Consider the following 19,233-nt stretch of genomic DNA (forward strand, 5'->3'; position numbering starts at 1 on the left):
CTTCTAATTCTGGTTCTCTTGCTATTTCTACCACATCTGTGGTTACTTCCTCCACTGAAGTGTCTTGAACCCCTCACAGTTATCCATAAGGGTTGGAATCAGCTTCTTCCCGACTCCTGTTTATGTTGATATTTTGACCTCTTCTCATGAATGTTCTTAATGGCATCTAGAATGGTGAATCCTTTCCAGAAGGTTTTCAGTTTACTTTGCTCAGATCCATCGGAGGAACCGCTGTCTGTTGCAGCGATAGCCTTATAAAATGTATGTCTTCAATAATAAGACTTGAAAGTTGAAATGACTCCTTGATCCATGGGCTTCATAATGGATATTGTGTTAGCAGGCATGAAAACAACATTAATCTTGTTGTCCATCTCCATCAGAGCTCTTGGGTGACCAAGTGCATTGTCAATGAGCAGTCATATTTTGAAAGGAATCTTTTTTTCTGAGCAGTAGGTCTCAACAGTGGGCTTAAAATATTCAGTAAACCATGTTGTAAACAGATGTGCTGTCACCCAGGCTTTGTTGTTCCATTTATAGAGCACAGGCAGAGTAGATTTAGCATAATTTTTAAGGGCCCTGGGATTTTCAGAATGGTAAATGAGCATTGGCTTCAACTTAAAGTTACCAGCTGCATTAGTCCCTAAAAGAGTCAGTCGCTCCTTTGAAGCTTGGAAGCCAGGCATTGACTTCTCCTTTCTAGCTATGAAAGTCCTAGATGGCATGTTCTTCCAGTATAAGGCTGTTTCATCTACACTGAAAATCTCTTGTTTAGTGTGGCCACCTTCATTAAATACCTTACCTTGATCTTCTGGATAACTTGCTGCAGCTTCTATGTCAGCATTTGCTACATTTCCCAGGTGCCCTCACATCTTGTGGAAGCATGTGACTAATTTGGCCAATGAAATGTGGTAGAAGAGAGGTGTACAACTTTTGAACTGGCTCCTGAAATGTTCCCCCTCCCCCAATCTTCCGTGCTCTCCGCTCATCAATGGTAGATGCATGCACAGGTCTAAGGAAGGGGTCTGAAGAGGCCCTAGAGAACGCTGAAGACACTAAAAGGAAGGAGCTCGTATCTCTGAGTTTCTGCCTATAGGAGAGCCTCCCCATCCCACCCCCCATCAAGCTGTGATATAATCAAGAAATAAACTCTTACTGTGTTAAAGCACTGAGATCAGACAAACTCAAACTGAGGGACCAGGACTCTTCAAAATTGTCATAAAAACAAGCAAATTCTAAAACACTGTCATAGCCCAGAGGACATGACAACTAGATTCAATGTGGATCGTAAACAGATCTTTGAAGAGAAAAAGGGCTTTAGTGGAAAAACGGGAAATCCAAATAAAACCTGGAAATTACTTAATACTAATATTCCAATGATGGTTTCTTAAATTTGACAAATGTACCACAGAAATGTAAGATATTAACAACAGGGGAAACTGGGTGACGAGTATATGGGAACTCTGACCTACATTTACAACTTTCTCTAAACCTAAAATTATTCCAAAATTAAAAGTCCATTAAAAAATTAACAGTGTATATCCCTGAGTGGTAGACTACAGATTTGGTTTTTATTCATCTGCATTTTCTAATTTTTCAACAAGCAATATGCTTCATTGTCATGAAAAACAAAGAGTGGAGGGGGTAACTATTCTAGATTAAAAGAAACTAAAGAAATATAATAACATAAAGAAATAAAACACATTTTGCAGACAAATGGGGAAATTTATAAATGGACTTGATATTTGATAATATAACCATTAGTATTATTGAATTATTTTCTTAGGTGTGATAATGATATTATGCTCATGAAGAAAAATGTTGTCATTCTTAGGAGATAAATGTTGAAGTATGGATGAAGTGCCATCCAAGATGTCTACCACTTACTTTCACTTGGCTCAGAAAAAAAACTCTATCTATTTAGACAGAAAGAAGGCAAATTATGGCAAGATGCTAACAACTGGGTGTTGATCATACTATTCTTTCAACTTTGCTACAGGTCTAAAGATTTTCATAATACAGTCCCCCTTATGTGCAGTTTTGCTTTCTGCAGTTTCAGTTACCCACTGTCAACCATGGTTTGACAATATTAAATGGAAATTCCAGAAATAAACAATTCATAAGTTTTAAATTGCACACCATTCTAAGTAGGATGATGAAATCTCAAACCTTCCCGCTCCTTCCCACCGGGACGTGAATCATCCCTTTGTCCAGTGGATCCACGTTGTATACACTACCCGCCCATTAGTCACGTAGTTCCCGTCTGGGTTATCAGATGACTGTCGCAGAATCACAGTGCTTGTGTTCAGGTAACTCTTATTTTACTTAATAATGGTCCCAAAGCCAACTTTTTTTGTTATTATTGTTAATCTCTTACTGTGCCTAATTTATAAATTAAACTTCATCGTAGGTATGTATGTATAGGAAAAAACAATAATATAAAGAGTTCAGTACTGTCTGTGATTTCAGGCATCCGCTGGGGGTCTTGGAACATATCCACCACAGATAAGAGTGGGGGACCACTGTATAAATTAAACTAATAGTTTAATTTAACTTAAAAAAGTAATTCAAAACCCAAACTAATCCAGAAGTTATAATTTTCTCTTAAATATAAAATATATTCTAATTTTATGTACTACTTATCTTTTCCAAATGAAAAAAAATAATCAAAAAGGAGTGACTTATTTCACATAAGAAATTATAGCTAACATTCAGGAGTAATACTTAGGTTTCCTTCAAACTGATATTGAATATAGTATTTTTAATCAGCTGAGTAGTTTATACTGATCTTGGGCTCATTAATTTCTAATTTATCTAGTTTTTTTAAAATAAATATGTTTACAGGCATATCTGATTTTATTGTGCTTCACAGATATGGCATTTTTTACCAATTAAAGGTTTGTGGCAACCCTGCATCGAGCAAGTCTCTGGGCACCATTTTTCCAACAGGATCTGCTCACTTCATGTCTCTGTGTCACATTTTGGTAATTCTCACAATATTTCAAACTTTTTCATTATTATTATATTTGTTATAGTGATCTGTGATCAGTGATCTTTTTTTTTAAAGAAGGATTTATTTATTTATTTTTTCTGCTTTTTCTCCCCAAATCCCCCCAGTACATAGTTGTATGTTTTAGTTGTGGGTCCTTCTAGCTGTGGCATGTGGGATGCTGCCTCAGCTTGGCCTAATGAGTGGTACCATGTCTGCGCCCAGGATCTGAACCAGCAAAAACCCGGGCCACTAAAGCGGAGCGTGCGAACTTAACCACTTGGCCACAGAGCTGGCCCCTAAAGATTTTATTTTATTATTTTTTATTTTTCCTTCTCCTCCCCAAAGCCCCCCAGTATATAGCTGTATATTTTATTTGTGGGTCCTTCTAGTTGTGGCATGTGGGATGCCGCCTCAGCATGGCTTGATGAGTGGTGCTAGGTCCACACCCAGGATCTGAACTGGTGAAACCCCGGGCCACCAAAGCAGAGCTCGGGAACTTAACCACCTGGCGGCTTGGCCGCCCCCAGTACCATATTGTTTTGATTACTATACCATTGTAGTATATCTTGAAGCTGGGGATTGCGATGCCTTCAGCTTGATTCACTTTTCTCAGGATTGCTTTGGCTATTTGGGGTCTTTTGTTCTTCCATGTTCTGAGTTTTAAACAGCTGATTTGAAAATGTAGTTTTAGAACATAGACTGTTGGTAAATTGAAGACAGACTTTAAGAGGATGATGATGGTAGTAGTGGTGGTACAACCCTTTTGTTTTAACTATGCAGTTGGCTCTTTTAGATTGATTTATGTTTTATTTTAAAAGCTCAACTGTTTTGGATTATGATGTGTTTTCAAGTCTCCACAGATAATCTGTAAGGGAAAATGAAGAAATACAAAGAATAGAAAATGTTTTATAATAATAACATTTTCTTGTCAAACAGCAACTTTTTCTAGATGTCAGTCTTTTAATATAATTTGCTTGCTTCGTAAATATGGGTTTTTTGTTTCTTCATATCATTATTGATTAGTAAGCATGTTAAATGATTTGGGAGGAGGCTCAAACTCTTCAAGAAATAATTTAGCATTATTGAAAACTAAGAAGGCTATCTCCAGAATTGCTGACAGTTCTGAAAAATGGGTCAGGAAAAATCAAAGTAGTAGATGGAAAAAAAATTCTCAATTTTAGCTGTTGATATAACTTTTTTTAAAATTTAATTTTTCTTGTTTTTATCATTTTAGTAAATAAACAGATAGTAGAAAGTCCACTAGGATTTTTTAAAAATGTATTTAAAAGATCTTACGTTGCTATATTGAATTCCATTCATTCTGGAATTTAGGAGAGTTTACGTCTTTATGAACGAGATAATTCAAAGCAGAATATGATTGATGATCTTAGTTTGTAGTTTTCTTCTCAGTAGCCTTATTCTCTCTTCTAATGCTTCTTGCATATTTAGTGATTTTATAAGCGTTTTAGAGAAAAATGCAAGTGGGACTGAATATTAAGCATAGTACAATAAATAAAACTTTTTTACTTTGTAGAATATTTTGTCTGTACCTCCTCTAGAACCATCACAGATTCCAATTTTGGATAAAAGCAGATATATTTAAAGATAACGTGACATTCTTCTTTATGAATTCACATTCTAATGAGAACTGAATTTGGTACAGGATAGTTTTTGGAATGCTTGGCATTTCAGTTATGTTAGGTCATCTCTTTGGGAAATTCAATTAAAATATTTATTGAATGGTTTTAGTGAATTGAAAGGTTGTCATGGGGATATAAATGATATAAAATATGACTCCTATTTATAAGATAATTGTGTTGGGCAGATAAGGCATCTTGCATGATATATTTAATCCAAGATAATAAATGATTAAGAAGCCAAATCATCCTACAGGAAGTAATGCTGGTTGGGAGGAGAGTGTCATAGGGAAGTAGGCCTTGAAGTGTTCATTCAAAGCTGGGTAGGATTCAGGTCCAGAGAGAGGAGGGAAAGGACATTCAGGCTGAGAGGCGCATTGTCAGACTCAGAGGCCGACTGTCCTTGGGGCCTGTATGGGGACTGGTGGGAAAGTTAGGTTGTATCTAGACTGTGGGTGGTCTGGGTATCTAGTAATGAGCTGGGACCTTATTTTACAGGCATTTCGGAACCACTGTGCTATCTCCAGAATAACGGTTCTTAACTTTTTTCCTCCCTGAGGAAGCATGACACACTTTTACTAGCTGCAGTGTCTCACCACAGCCGTGCTGCCCAGTGGGGAGAAGGGGGCGTGTTCTGATAGGCTTTCCTTACTCCACCGGGCTAGGCCATATGGGTTATTTGAATAATGTGTCAATCTGGCTTTTCTTTCTTTTGTCACAATCCATTTACTTTTTAGTATAGTCTTGTTTTCAGGATAATAATTGGGTTTCCACAGGGAAAATAATCATGTATGAGGCATATTAAAGGTAAATTACTGACTTTTTAAAAAATGTAAGTCTTGGGGCCAGCCCCGTGGCCAAGTGGTTAATAACGTTTGCATACTCCGCTTTGGCGGCCCAGGGTTTCACCCGTTTGGATCCTGGGTGCGGACATGGCACCGCTCATCAGGCCATGCTGAGGTGGCATCCCACATAGCACAGCTGGAAGGACCTACAACTGGAATATACAACTATGTACTGGGGGGCTTTGGGGAGAAGAGGAGAAAAAAAAAAGATTGGCAACAGATGGTAGCTCAGGTGCCAATCTTAAAAAAAAATATTGTTTCCGATTTTTTTCTATCAGTTCTTTTTCTGTTTAAATTTTTGTTAGTTATGTAAAGAAACTTAGGTATTTTATTTGTCTTTAAGGTTTTCATGTGGTTTTATGGTTTATATAGTTTAATAATTAGAGATAATTTTGGATCTAATCAAGAACCGATTATGGACGTGAGTAATTTCTGTGAAAGGAGATAGCAGTAATGTTTAGCTCCACTCATCAGTCTTCTGAAACCTCTAGAAATGCAATCTGATTCATTCTACCCAAGTTAATTATGAGGTAGATAATTTTTTTTTCTAATGAAGACAAATTTTATAAGACAGAGGTACAGAAATCATCTTCTGTTTAGTTTGAAGAAATTTTAGTTACTACTATTGGCTCCTGCTATTTGATCACAGTTTATTTTTGTTCTTTGAAGTCTGTCTCTAATCAATATTTAGGTCTTTTGAAATAAAGGAGGACTATGACTACATTAAGAAGAGAAGTTAATTTAAGGAAGATAACTGATTTTTTAAAAATGAGAGTACATTTCATGACTCGATTTCGTGGTGGCCTGGTGGTTATTCTCACACTGTTACAGAAAGAAGTCTACAGTGGGAAGATAACGATGCTTATGAATCACCTCCGTTCTTAGCATTTCTTCCTGAAAGTGTTTTAGTCCAGGCCAGTGTGCCTACTACCTCTGTGGTACACTGTTGATTTCATTTTTCTTCCAATATTTACTTTTGGTCTTGGATCAGTTATTTAGCTACTATGGAATTCTTCAGAAGTATCCCACATTTTGTGCCTAGTGAACTCAGTGATTGTCCTATTTGAGACATTCTTTCTGAGGCTCCATTCTTGCTTCTAAAACCTACGTGCAGGGGAAGGGAAATGTGTAGGTGTTTCATTTATTAACAAATTTACCCTTCTGTATCTATTTTCAGTTTTTAAAAACCATGTGCATTGTGACATTGAGGTTCATATTTTAACAATAATTTAAACAACTTATTAAAATGATCACATAGTAAAACTGACTTTTTTCTTTTGGTATATAGTTCTATTAATTTAACACATGAATAGTTTGTGCAGCCGTCACCACAATCAGGATACAGTATCATGACAGAACAGTATCATCACCCCAGAAAATGCCCTTCTGCTGTCCTTTCGTAGTACCCCTTCCTATTTCGTAACCCCTGCAACCATCGACCTTTTCTCCATCCCTATAGTTTGTCTTTTTGAGAATATCACACAAATGGAATCTTAAAGTATGTAAACTTTTGAAACTGGCTTCTTTTACTCTGTCTTTGAAATTCATCTAAGTTATTGCGTGTATTGAAAGTTTATTCATTTTTATTGCTGAGTAGTTTTCCATTGTCACTTGTTAAAGGACATTTCAGTTATTTCCAGTTTTTAGCAGTTATGAATAGAGCTGCTGTAAACATTTGTGTACAGAGTTTTGTGTGACCGTAAGTTTTCATTTCTCTGGGGTAGCTGTCTGCGGGGAGAGGGAACTGCTGGTTCATATTATGAGTATATTTTTAACTTTATGAGAAACTGTCAATCCTTTTTCCGGAGTGGCTGTACCATTTTACATTCCTACTAGTATTATATGAGAGTTCCAGTTACTCCACATCACTGATATTACCAATATTTTAAGTTTAACCATGTGATAGTGTAATGGTATCTAATGATGGCTTTAATTTGTATTTCTCTGGTGACTAATGCCATTGAACATCTTTTCATGTGCTTATTTGCCATCATTATATTCTTTTGTTTTTTTTGAGAAAGGTTAGCCCTGAGCTAACATCTGCCGCCAATCCTCCTCTTTTTTGCCGAGGAAGACTGGCCCTGAGCTAACATCCATGCCCATCTTCCTCTACTTTATAACCATCATTATGTTCTCTTTGTGGAGTGTCTATTGAAATCTTTTGCCCAGCTTTTAATTGGATTGTTGTCTTATTGTTGAGTTTTGAGATATCTTTATATATTCAGATACAAATCTTTTTTTCAGATATTTGATTTGCAGATAGTTTTCTCTCAGCCTTTAGCTTGCTTTTTCATTCTTTTAACAGTATCTTTCAAAGAGCAAAAACATTTAATTTTAATAAAGTCCAATTTATCAAATTTTTTTCTGTTTTTGGATTGTACTAACATGGATAGATTTTTTAAAAAGTTATGTTCAAAAAAGTGATGAAAGGTAACTTAGTGATAGGAATGTTCTCATAAAGTTGACTTTTGTGGAAGGTACAAATGTTATTTTATAAAAAGGTGGTGCTAATTAATATACTCCTTAGTCTTAGGACATTGGACTTTTGTTTAACCAAAGGAGATGACTGGCTTAGGTTTGTGAGGTTTTTCACACTTTTGTTTCATGATAATCACTAATGTGGTTAACATGTATACTTTTATAATGCAGGACTTTGTAGGAAATTAGTCTTTAAGACTGTTCCAGAGCCAGCCCTGATGGCCTAGTGGTTATGCACTCTGCTTTGGTGGCGCAGGTTTGATTCCCAGGCTTGGAACCCCATGACTCGTCTGTCAGTAGCCATGCTGTGGCACTGGCTCACATAGAAGAACCAGAAGAACTTCCAACTATACACAACTATGTACTGGGGCTTTGGGTGGGGGGAGGTGGGGCTGGGAAAGAAGGGAAAAAAAGGAGGGAGACTGGCAACAGATGTTAGCTTAGGGCCAATCTTCCCCTGCCAAAACAAAAAAAGGACTGTTCCAGAGTTAAAATGGTAATATTTTACATTCACATTAGATGATTTTGGTAGTGCCTGAGTTTGAGTTTCTACTCCACTGGTACAGCATTAGAACTGGGATTGTTTCTGGGTTCAGGATCACTGTCATGGCTAAAACCATGAGCTGCATCAGACTGACTGGATTTGAATCCTGCCTCTGTTATTTACAGTCTAACTGTGCATAAGTGACTTAACTTCTGTGCTTCCATTTCCTTATCTGTAAATGATAATGATAATAATATCCATCTTAGGAGATCATTATGAGGATTCATTATCTGGCACACAGTAAGCATTCAATAAATAGTTCTTGTTATTATTGCTGAAGTAGCTTTATGATAAAGTTGTTTAAACCATGGTTTTAGAATTATATTTTCAAGAGGCATAATAACCAAATATTACACTAAGCCATTTCTCTCACATGCCATTTCTCTTTATACTTATTGTTATTAGTAATCAGTAACTGCAACCAATGTTATCAATAATCATGTGTATATACACTGTTTTATAAGACAATCATCAGCTCATTTGGCTTTTCACATCTTGTGAGGTACTAATCAGGTATGTCTGCATCTATATCTAAATTAGCCGCAACTGCCTTGAATATAGCTAAACTAGCTTAAGCTAGAAAGAAATTCTTGACTCACCTAACTGCAAAGTCTAGGCAGGCTCTGGATTCGGGGGCTCAAGTGATGTCATCAGGACTCAGTTTCTCCCTGTGAATCAACTCTGCCTTTTCTTGTATAGACTTCAGTTGTAGGCACTACATATTAGAAAAATGGCTGCAGCATATTCAACCCCCATAGCCCTCAGATTTTGGATTCAGCAGGAACGAGTCCCTGTCTTTTTCCCAGAAGCCTCAGCAAAAGTCTCATGATGTCCAATGATGTCTCATTGGCTCTTAAGAGGTCACATGTCTTACCCTGAACCAATCAGTGTGTTTGAGGCTCTGTGACTGGATTGGCCAGTTCTGGTCACATGACACCTTTGGATCCCTGGTGGGGTCGGCTCTTCAGGAAGCACGCGGACTGAAGGTGCGGGTGAGGTGAATTCTCAAAAGGAAACTGGGCCTTTATTACCAGGAAAAGGAATAGACACCCAGTGGCCAAACAACCTATGAGATATTAGTTTCTTTTTATAGGTCAGCAACAGATCACTGGAGTTGATGGATTTAGATTAGAATCTTGGTTTCTGATTCCAAGTTTTTTGCCTATAAAATTACATTCTCCAAGTCCATGTTCCCCACAGGGGTGGGAGTTTGCAGAAAGTTACAGTGTTTTATATTCTTTTGGTGAAATTTGGATAATTTTTAACGAGAAGAGAAAGAATCAAGGCAGATAAGGGTGGACCTCACCATGGGCAGATGTGGTGCTTCTTGCTACGCTGGTGTTAGTCATGTGACTCAGCTCTAGTGACTTCCATTCCCTGGGCCTTTCTGTCCTGTGGGAGAGGCTCTTAGAGACTCAGCTTGGTCAGTGTCTACCCTTGGATCAGGCTCTTCTGGCCAGGCAGCAGGATCATAGCTATAGATGTATCTGTGTCTCCAGACAATAGTGGCAGCTGCCCGGTGAGGTGTATCTGGGAACTGGCCTCTTAGAGGAGAAGTTGTTTTAGATTTCTTGCTGTTTTTTCTACAGTCCATTTTAGCATGGCCTGAAACATTGTCTCACTTTGACTTTGGCAGTTTTTGTTTTATGTTTGAGAAACTACTTTATCTTCAGCAGGAATATGTATAGCAAGGTCACGCTGTTTTCTGAAAACCCAAAGAAAACAGTTGAACAGGGACCTGCCTTGTACTGAGATCCACACTACAGCAAAGTACCCCTCTAATGAGGTTCAGGTAGGTCTTAGTTAGAAACTAATTATCAGGATCTGATTAACAAAGGTAATTTTGGTAGAAACCTTCACATCCACTTCTGAGGTAGGCATCTGAGCCCAATGTATCAGAGCTATTAACTCTCTAAATTCAATCATTTCCCCCCAAAGCTCCTGAAGTTGATAGTTCTGCCCTTAATCTTTACTTATATATTAATGTTGTTGAGATCTCCCTAGCAAACATTTTTGGTGACTGACATTGACACTGGTCTTTGTGATCTCCCCGTGTAGTCAGTTTTAGAGGTTAGCTTGTCTTTATCAGTGACATACAAATGCATTATTTCTCCAATGGCTATTCTTACATAATCATTATCAGTTTACTGAGATGGTGAAAATAATTCCTCTGTCAAGCAGGTAGAGTAGTTACATAGAGTGATATTTTATTTTCTCTAAATACAGTATTGTATGTTGAAACCAGTAAAGCGATTTCCACTTTATAAAAATGGAAAATTTGACATTTTAGGGACATAATAATAGCTAACACTTTCAAACACTTACTGTGTGCCAAGCTTTCTTTTAAGTGCTTTACGCATACTCTTTCACTTAACCCTTACAGTAACCATAGGGGGTAGGAATTAGTTGTCCTCTGGCCCTTTTAGACGTGAGCGAGTTGGGATACTCAGGTGAAGTCACTTGCCCCAGGCCATGTGAGTGCCAGAGCTGGTGACTTTTGAGTGCAAGTCCTCTGGCTCCGAGCCTGTGCTCTGGATCACTGTGGTGCATTCTCTCCCTGGGAAATATTTTAGCTTGTACGTTACGAGTTTTTCTTTTCTTTTTGCTTCTTTTTGTAATATTTTATAGATGTGAGCTGGGAGTTTTATAGGAACAATTTGCTAATTCTAGGGCTTTTGGTATCCATGAGTTTATCCATCTACTGTTGGCTGTGCTCTGGCAAGCAAACACTGTATGCTTGTCTCTATCAGAGGTTCTCAACCAGGAGCAGTCTTACCCCACAGGGGATATTTGCTAATGTCTGGAGACATTTTTATTTTTTTAATTTTTAAATTAATTTTTAATTTTTTATTTTTTTATTGAGTTAATGATAGGTTACAATCTTGTGTGATTTCAGTTGTACATTAATGTTTGTCATTCGTGTTGTAGGTGCACCACTTCACCCTTTGTGCCCACCCCCCACCCCACCTTTCCCCTGGTAGCCAGTAATCTGTTCTCTTTGTCCACATTTTTAAATTCCGCATATGAGTGGAGTCATACAGAGATTATCCGTCTCTAACTGGCATATTTCACTTAACATAATTCCCTCAAGGTCCATCCATGTTGTTGCAAATGGGATGATTTTGTTCTCTTTTGCAGCTGAGTAGTATTCCATTGTATATATATACCACAACTTCTTTATCCATTCATCTGTTGATGGGCACTTAGGTTGCTTCCGTGTCTTGGCTATTGTAAATAATGCTGCAATGAACATTGGGGTGCATAGGACTTTTGGAATTGCTGACTTCAAGCTCTTTGGATAGATACCCAGTAGTGGAATGGCTGGATCGTATGGTAGTTCTATTTTTAATTTTTTGAGAAATCGCCATACTGTTTTCCATAGTGGCTGCACCAGTTTGCATTCCCACCAGCAGTGTATGAGGGTTCCATTCTCTCCACAACCTCTCCAACATTTGTTACTATTAGATTTAGATATTTTTGTCATTCTAATGGGTGTAAGGTGATATCTTAGTGTAGTTTTGATTTGCATTTCCTTGATGATCAGCGATGATGAGCATCTTTTCATGTGCCTATTGGCCATCCGTATATCTTCTTTGGAGAAATGTCTGTTCATGTCTCCAGCCCATTTTTTGATTGGGTTGTTTGATTTTTTGTTGTTGAGTTGTGAGAGTTCTTTATATATTATGGATATTAAGCCTTTGTCAGATATATGACTGGCAAATATTTTTTCCCAGTTAGTGGGTTGTTTTTTTGTTTCAATCCTGTTTTCATTTGCCTTGAAGAAGCTCTTTAGTCTGATGAAGTCCCATTTGTTTATTCTTTCTGTTGTTTCCCTTCCCTGAGAAGACATGGTGTCGGAAAAGGTCCTTTTAATACTCATGTCAAAGAGTGTACTGCCTACGTTTTCTTCCAGAAGCCTTGTGGTTTCAGGTCTCACCTTTAGGTCTTTGATCCATTTTGAGTTTATTTTGGTGAATGGTGAAAAAGAATGGTCAATTTTCATTCTTTTGCATGTGGCTTTCCAGTTTTCCCAGCACCATTTGTTGAAAAGATTTTCTTTTCTCCATTGTATGCCCTCAGCTCCTTTGTCAAAGATAAGCTGTCCATAGATGTGTGGTTTTATTTCTGGGCTTTCAATTCTGTTCCATTGATCTGTGCACCTGTTTTTGTACCATGCTGTTTTGCTTACTGTAGCTTTGTAGTAAGTTTTGAAGTCAGGGATTGTGATTCCTCCAGCTTTGTTCTTTTTTCTCTGGATTGCTTTAGCAATTCGGGGTCTTTCGTTGCCCCATATGAATTTTAGGATTCTTTGTTCTAATTCTGTAAAGAATGTCCTTGGGATTCTGATTGGGATAGCACTGAATCTGTAGATTGCTTTAGGTAGAACGGACATTTTAACTATGTTTATTCTTCCAATCCATGTACATGGAATGTCTTTCCATCTCCTTATGTCGTCATCCAATTCTCTCAGAAAGGCCTTGTAATTTTCATTATATAGGTCCTTCACTTCCTTGGTTAAATTTACCCCGAGGTATTTTATTCTTTTTGTTGCGATTGTGAATGGTATTGTGTTCTTGAGTTCTTTTTCTGTTAGTTCGTTATTAGAATATACAAATGCTACTGATTTATGCAAATTGATTTTATACCCTGCAACTTTGCTGTAGTTGTTGATTACTTCTAAGAGTTTTCCAATGGATTCTTTGGGGTTTTCTATATATAAGATCTGTCGTCTGCAAACAGTGAGAGTTTCACTTCTTCCCTCCCTATTTGGATTCCTTTTATTCCTTTTTCTTGCCTGATTGCTCTGGCCAGGACCTCCAGTACTATGTTAAATAAGAGAAGTGATAGAGGGCATCCTTGTCTCGTTCCTGTTCTCAGGAGGATGGCGCTCAGTTTTTGCCCATTGAGTATGATGTTGGCTATGGGTTTGTCATATATGACCTTTATTATGTTGAGGTAGTTCCCTTCTATGCCCATTTTGTTCAGAGTTTTTATCATAAATGGCTGTTGGATCTTGTCGAATGCTTTCTCTGCATCTATTGAGATGATCATGTGGTTTTTATTCCTCAGTTTCTTGATGTGGTGTATCACGTTGATTGATTTGCAGATGTTGAACCATCCCTGTGTCCCTGGTATGAATCCCACTTGATCATGATGTATGATCCGTCTGATGAATTGCTGAATTCTGGTGGCCAAAGTTTTGTTTAGAATTTTTGCATCTATGTTCATCAGTGATATTGGCCTGTAGTTCTCTTTTTTCGTGGTGTCCTTGTCAGGCTTTGGTATCAGCGTGATGTTGGCCTCATAGAATGTGTTAGGAAGTGTTCCATCCTCCCTAATTTTTTGGAATAGCTTGAGAAGGATAGGTATTAAACCTCTCTGAAAGTTTGGTAGAATTCCCCAGGGAAGCCATCTGGTCCTGGGGTTTTATTCTTTGGGATGTTTTTGATTGCTGTTTCAATCTCTTTCCTTGTGATTGGTCTGTTCAAATTGTCTGCTTCTTCTTGAGTGAGCTTTGGGAGATTGTAGGAGTCCAAGAATTTATCCATTTCCTCTAGGTTATCCATTCTGTTAGCATAAAGTTTTTCGTAGTATTCTCTTATAATCTGTTGTATTTCTGCAGAGTCTGTTGTTATTTCTCCTCTTTCATTTCTGATGTTGTTTATTTGAGCTTTCTCCCTTTTTTTCTTTGTAAGTCTGGCCAGGGGTTTGTCAATTTTATTTATCTTCTCAAAGAACCAGCTCTTTGTTTCATTGATCCTTTCTACCGCCTTTTTCGTTTCAATAGTGTTTATTTCTGCTCTGATTTTTATTATTTCTCTCCTTCTGCTGACTTTGGGCTTTATTTGTTCTTCTTTCTCTAGTTCAGTTAGGTGTAGTTTATGATTGCTTCTTTGGGATTTTTCTTGTTTGTTAAGATGTGCCTGTATTGCGATGAATTGTACTCTTAATACAGCTTTTGCTGTATCCCATATGAGTTGGTATGGCATATTATCATTTTCATTTGTTTCCACGTATTTTTTGATTTCTTCTTTAATTTCTTCAATGATCCATTGCTTGTTCAGTAGTGTATTGTTTAGTCTCCACATCTTTGTGCCTTTCTCAGCTTTTTTCTTGTAATTAATTTCAAGCTTTACAGCATTATGATCAGAGAAGATGCTTGTTATTATTTCAATGTTTTTAAATTTGTAGAGGCTTGCCTTGTTTCCCAACATATGGTCTATCCTTGAGAATGTTCCATGTGCACTTGAGAAGAATGTGTGTTCTGCTTTTTTAGGAAGAAGTGATCTATATACGTCTATTAAGTCCAATTGCTTTAGTTTTTCGTTTAGCTCCACTGTTTCCTTGTTGATTTTCTGTCTGGATGATCTGTCCATTGATGTGAGTAGGGTGCTTAGGTCCCCTACTGTTATTGTGTTGTTTTTAACATCTTCCTTTAGGTCTGTTAATAGTTGCTTTATGAACCTTGGTACTCCTGTGTTGGGTGCATAGATATTTATAAGCGTTATTTCTTCTTGATGAAGTGTCCCTTTGATCGTTATATATTGTCCCTGTGTGTCTCTCTTCACCTGTCTTATTTTGAAATCCACTTGGTCTGATATAAGAATTGCAACACCTGCTTTTTTTTCCTTGCTATTAGCTTGAAGTATTGTCCTCCACCCCTTCACTCTGAGCCTGTGTTTGTCCTTGGAGCTGAGGTGTGTTTCCTGGAGGCAACAAATTGTTGGATCTTGTTCTTTAATCCATTTTGCCACTCTGTGTCTTTTTATTGGAGAGTTCAGTCCATTTACATTGAGAGTGATTATTGATGCATGTGGACTTAAAGCTGTCAATCTGTTGCTCATTATCTGGCTCTCCTGCTTTTCTCCTCCTGTGTGCTTTATCCTACCCATTTGATACTGCAATTTCATATGCTGGGTTTCTTAGATTTTTCCTTATTTATGTTTTGTGGCTCTGTTCTGTTTTTTAGTTTAGTGACTACTCTGACGTTTGTATTTAGAATCTCGTGTATAATATAGTCTATTCTCTGGTGGTCTCTTACGTACTTGGCCTAGACTAATTTAGTCCCTTTGCTCTTCCCCTCCTAAATTATTATTTTCATTTCTTATTCCAACTTGTGTTATGAGTTTGTAGTTAGAGTGATAAAATCGTCTTTGCTTTGGTAGTTTCCTCCCCTTTATCCTAATGCTATGGTTGAATATTTGCTATCCTATTCTGGTTCTATTTATCTGTCTCCCTACTCTGTGGTTTGTGACCCCTTTCTCCCTTTTTTCTTTTTTCAGGTATGAGAGCCTTCTTGAGGATTTCTTGTAGTGAAGGACTTTTGGTTACAAATTCCCTTAACTTTTGTTTGCCTGGAAAAGATTTAATTTCTCCCTCATATCTGAAGGATATTCTTGCTGGATAGAGTATTCTTGGCTGAGGATTTTTATCTTTTAAAGCTTTTGAATATGTCACTCCATTCTCTCCTAGCTTGTAAGGTTTCTGCAGAGAAATCTGCTGAAAGTCTGATAGGAGCTCCTTTGTAGGTTATTCTCTTTTGTCTTGCAGCCCTGAGTATTCTTTCTTTGTCATTCATTTTTGCCATTTGTACTACTATATGCCTTGCAGTAGGTCTTTTTACATTGACAAATCTAGGAGGTCTGAAAGCTTCCTCTACACACATTTCTCCCTCAATCCCTAGATTTGGGAAGTTCTCTTCTATAATTTCACTAAGCACACTTTCTGCTCCATTTTCCTTTTCCACGTTCTCGGGAATTCCCGTGATCCTTAAATTCTTTCTCCTCATTGAATCTGCTATCTCTCTAATACTTTCCTCATTCCTTTTAATCCTTAGTTCTCTTTCTTCCTCTGTCTAGAGCCATTCAGCCTGTCTATCTTCAATTATGCTAATTTGCTCTTCTGTGGAGTCTGCCCGGGCATTCAGGGAATCCGTGTTCTGTTTTATCTGGTCCATTGTGTTTTCCATCTCTAGTAATTATGTTTGATTCTTCTTTATAATTTCAATCTCTTTTGTGAAGTAACTCCAGAACTCGGCTTGTTTCTCTATCTTTCTCTCTACATCATTGAGTTTTTTGATTATAGCTGCTCTGAACTCATTTTCAGTTAGTTTACCTATTTCCAAGTCCTCAGGACTTAATTCTGTGTTTTTATTGTTTTCCTTCTGGTCTGGGTCTTTTATAAATTGCTGGATGGTAGAGGAGCAGTTTTTTCGCATGGTGGTAGAATTTGGTTGCAGTTACAGCCTGTTGCCACTAGATGGGGGTTGAGCACCGTGCGTTCTGAGCTGTCCACCTTCGGGCAAGATGGTGGTGCCCAGCGCGGTTTGCCGGGGTGGGAGCGGTTTCTCTAACGCACTGATCTGGATTCAGATCAGTTCTGTTCTCTGGTCTCCCGGGGCCCTGGGTTTATGGGGTCCCTGTGCACGGAAGCTTTTCCCCGTCAGCGGGTTTCCACTGTACCAGCAGCGGGAGTCCTAGACATCCCCTGGTCACGCAGCCCCACCCCTGCTCCTTCCCGGACCCGCGCGGCAATCCTGGTTTCTAGGGGAGGGAGCCACGTTCTCTCCTACCCCGTTCCAGCTCCTCCGAGGCGGGCAGCAGGGGCTCCGTCATCTGTCTTTTGATACTGTAGGTCTCTGAGTCCTGGCATTAGGTTCATTAGCTGAAATTCAGGGTTTTTTTTTCAGTCCTTTGTTGTACTTTGGAGGGGAGAGAGTCCCAGGTCAGCTCACCCTGCCATTTTGCTCTGCCTCTCTGGAGACATTTTTAGTTGTTACAAGTCAGGGGATGTGCTGCTGGCTTCTAGTGGGTAGAGGCCAGGGTTGCTCCTAAACATCTTACAATGCACAGGACAGCCCCCTACAACTAAGAGTTATTCAGCCCAAAATGTCAGTAGCATCAACTCTGGTCTATATAATTAGTTAGTGGTTAACTTGTATTGCCATTCTTATGTCTAATGGACAAAGTCACTGTAGAAATATAGAAATCATTATTTTTGAATTTTTTTGATAATTAATTTCACCCAGATTAATGCATGTTTGTATAAGGGGCATAAATAACAACTATAACTTAAATATTTAAGTTCCCTTAAGCCAATCTGGGAATTATAGCTCACTGAAGGAAAGCTGAGGAAATTTAAAGGGAGGCCACATAAAGAATGAGGATACAGTACTTTAAATATTTGTTGGATTATCTTGTGAATAACAGTTAGATTTCATTTTTTGTATTAAAAGCGTTAATTTGTTAAGTGTAAACATTTAAAATATCCTGTAATTTTAAAAGCTGGGTTTTTGTTTTTTTTTTCCTGAGGAAGATTAGCCCTGAGCTAACATCTGCCAATCCTCCTCTTTTTGCTGAGGAAGACTGGCCCTGAGCTCACATCCATGCCCATCTTCCTCTACTTTATATCTGGGACGCCTGCCACAGCATGGCTTGCCAAGCGGTGCCATGTCCGCACCTGGGATCTGAACCGGTGAACCCCGGGCCGGCGAAGCAGAACATTTGCACTTAACTACTGTGCCACTGGGCTGGCCCCTGTTTTGGTATTTTTTTTTTTTAAAGATTATTTTTTTTTAAGATTTTATTTTTCCTTTTTCTCCCCGAAGCCCCCAGGTACATAGTTGTATATTTTTAGTTGTGGGTCCTTCTAGTTGCGGCATGTGGGACGCTGCCTCAGCGTGGCCTGATGAGCGGTGCCATGTCCGTGCCCAGGATCCGAACCAGCGAAACCCTGGGCCACTGAAGCAGAGCGTGCGAACTTAACCACTCGGCCACGGGGCCAGCCCCCCCTGTTTTGGTATTTTTTAATTAAAAATTTCAAACTGAGAAAAGTAGAGGATATTATACTGTACCCCATATATATACCACCCATATTTAACAAATGCTAACAAATATTGAAGTCCTTTTTGAACTCTTCCTCATCCCATTCCTTAGATACTTGTACATTTTTGGATAGACCAAGAATCTCAAAAGTTGAAGGGACCTGGACTTCTTCTGATGTCCATCATTGTGCTTTACTCACTGCTGTCTTTTGGCTGCCCATCAACAACTTTCTCCCCTTATCTTTCGCTGTGGTATATAGGCAGCAGATGGCTACAGAACAGCTAGGAGAGGGTGGAGCCAGGTTGTCATTATCAAAGCTGGAGAGGCCAGGCACAGAGTATATGTGTAGGCTGGAGAGAGACGGGAAGGACAGATAAGTACCTTGGGGCCAATTGGTGAGGTGGAAGGTAGGGAAGAACAGGAGTGAGTAAGGTGAGAGCAGGCGAGAAAAGCCACCTCCAGGCCTGACGGAGCTGGAGGGCAGCAAGCCTGATCCTCTGAAGCAGGATTGTGATTGGCAGGTCAAAGCAGTTTAGGTCTTCTCTGCCCAGGTTTTCTGTTCCCTGCTACAGAAGTGATATAACTAGGGAGAGGCCACTCTTAAATTCTCAATGTCTCTTGCTTGGAGTATTATAGTGGTCTCTTATTAATGGCAACGCCTGCTTCTCACCAGTTCTTCACAGGACTTACATATGATACATTCCTTCTTTATTTAAAAACTTTCCATTGTACTCTATTGCTTATGGAATAAAGCGCTCACTTCTTGTGGCATTTGAGGTCATTCATAGCTCCTCCTCCTCCTCTGACACACCTGGAGTTTAAGTTGTGTACTCTCTCCTCTTGGTGATTTCTCTTGAACTCTTCTCTCTGAAAAGCTTGCGTGTGCTCCCCCTGTCATCTCTGTGTGCTGAACTTC

The 19,233-nt window shown here is 38.6% G+C and overlaps 1 protein-coding gene across 8 annotated transcripts in view; it reads left to right on the forward strand.

Annotated features, from left to right (window-relative positions):
* HELZ (helicase with zinc finger) overlaps positions 1–19,233 on the forward strand; it is a 173,963-nt gene that overhangs the window by 13,152 nt on the left and 141,578 nt on the right. The window lies entirely within an intron of this gene.

This window comes from Equus quagga, chromosome 11 (assembly GCF_021613505.1).
Source record: "Equus quagga isolate Etosha38 chromosome 11, UCLA_HA_Equagga_1.0, whole genome shotgun sequence".
Classification (NCBI taxonomy): domain Eukaryota; kingdom Metazoa; phylum Chordata; class Mammalia; order Perissodactyla; family Equidae; genus Equus; species Equus quagga.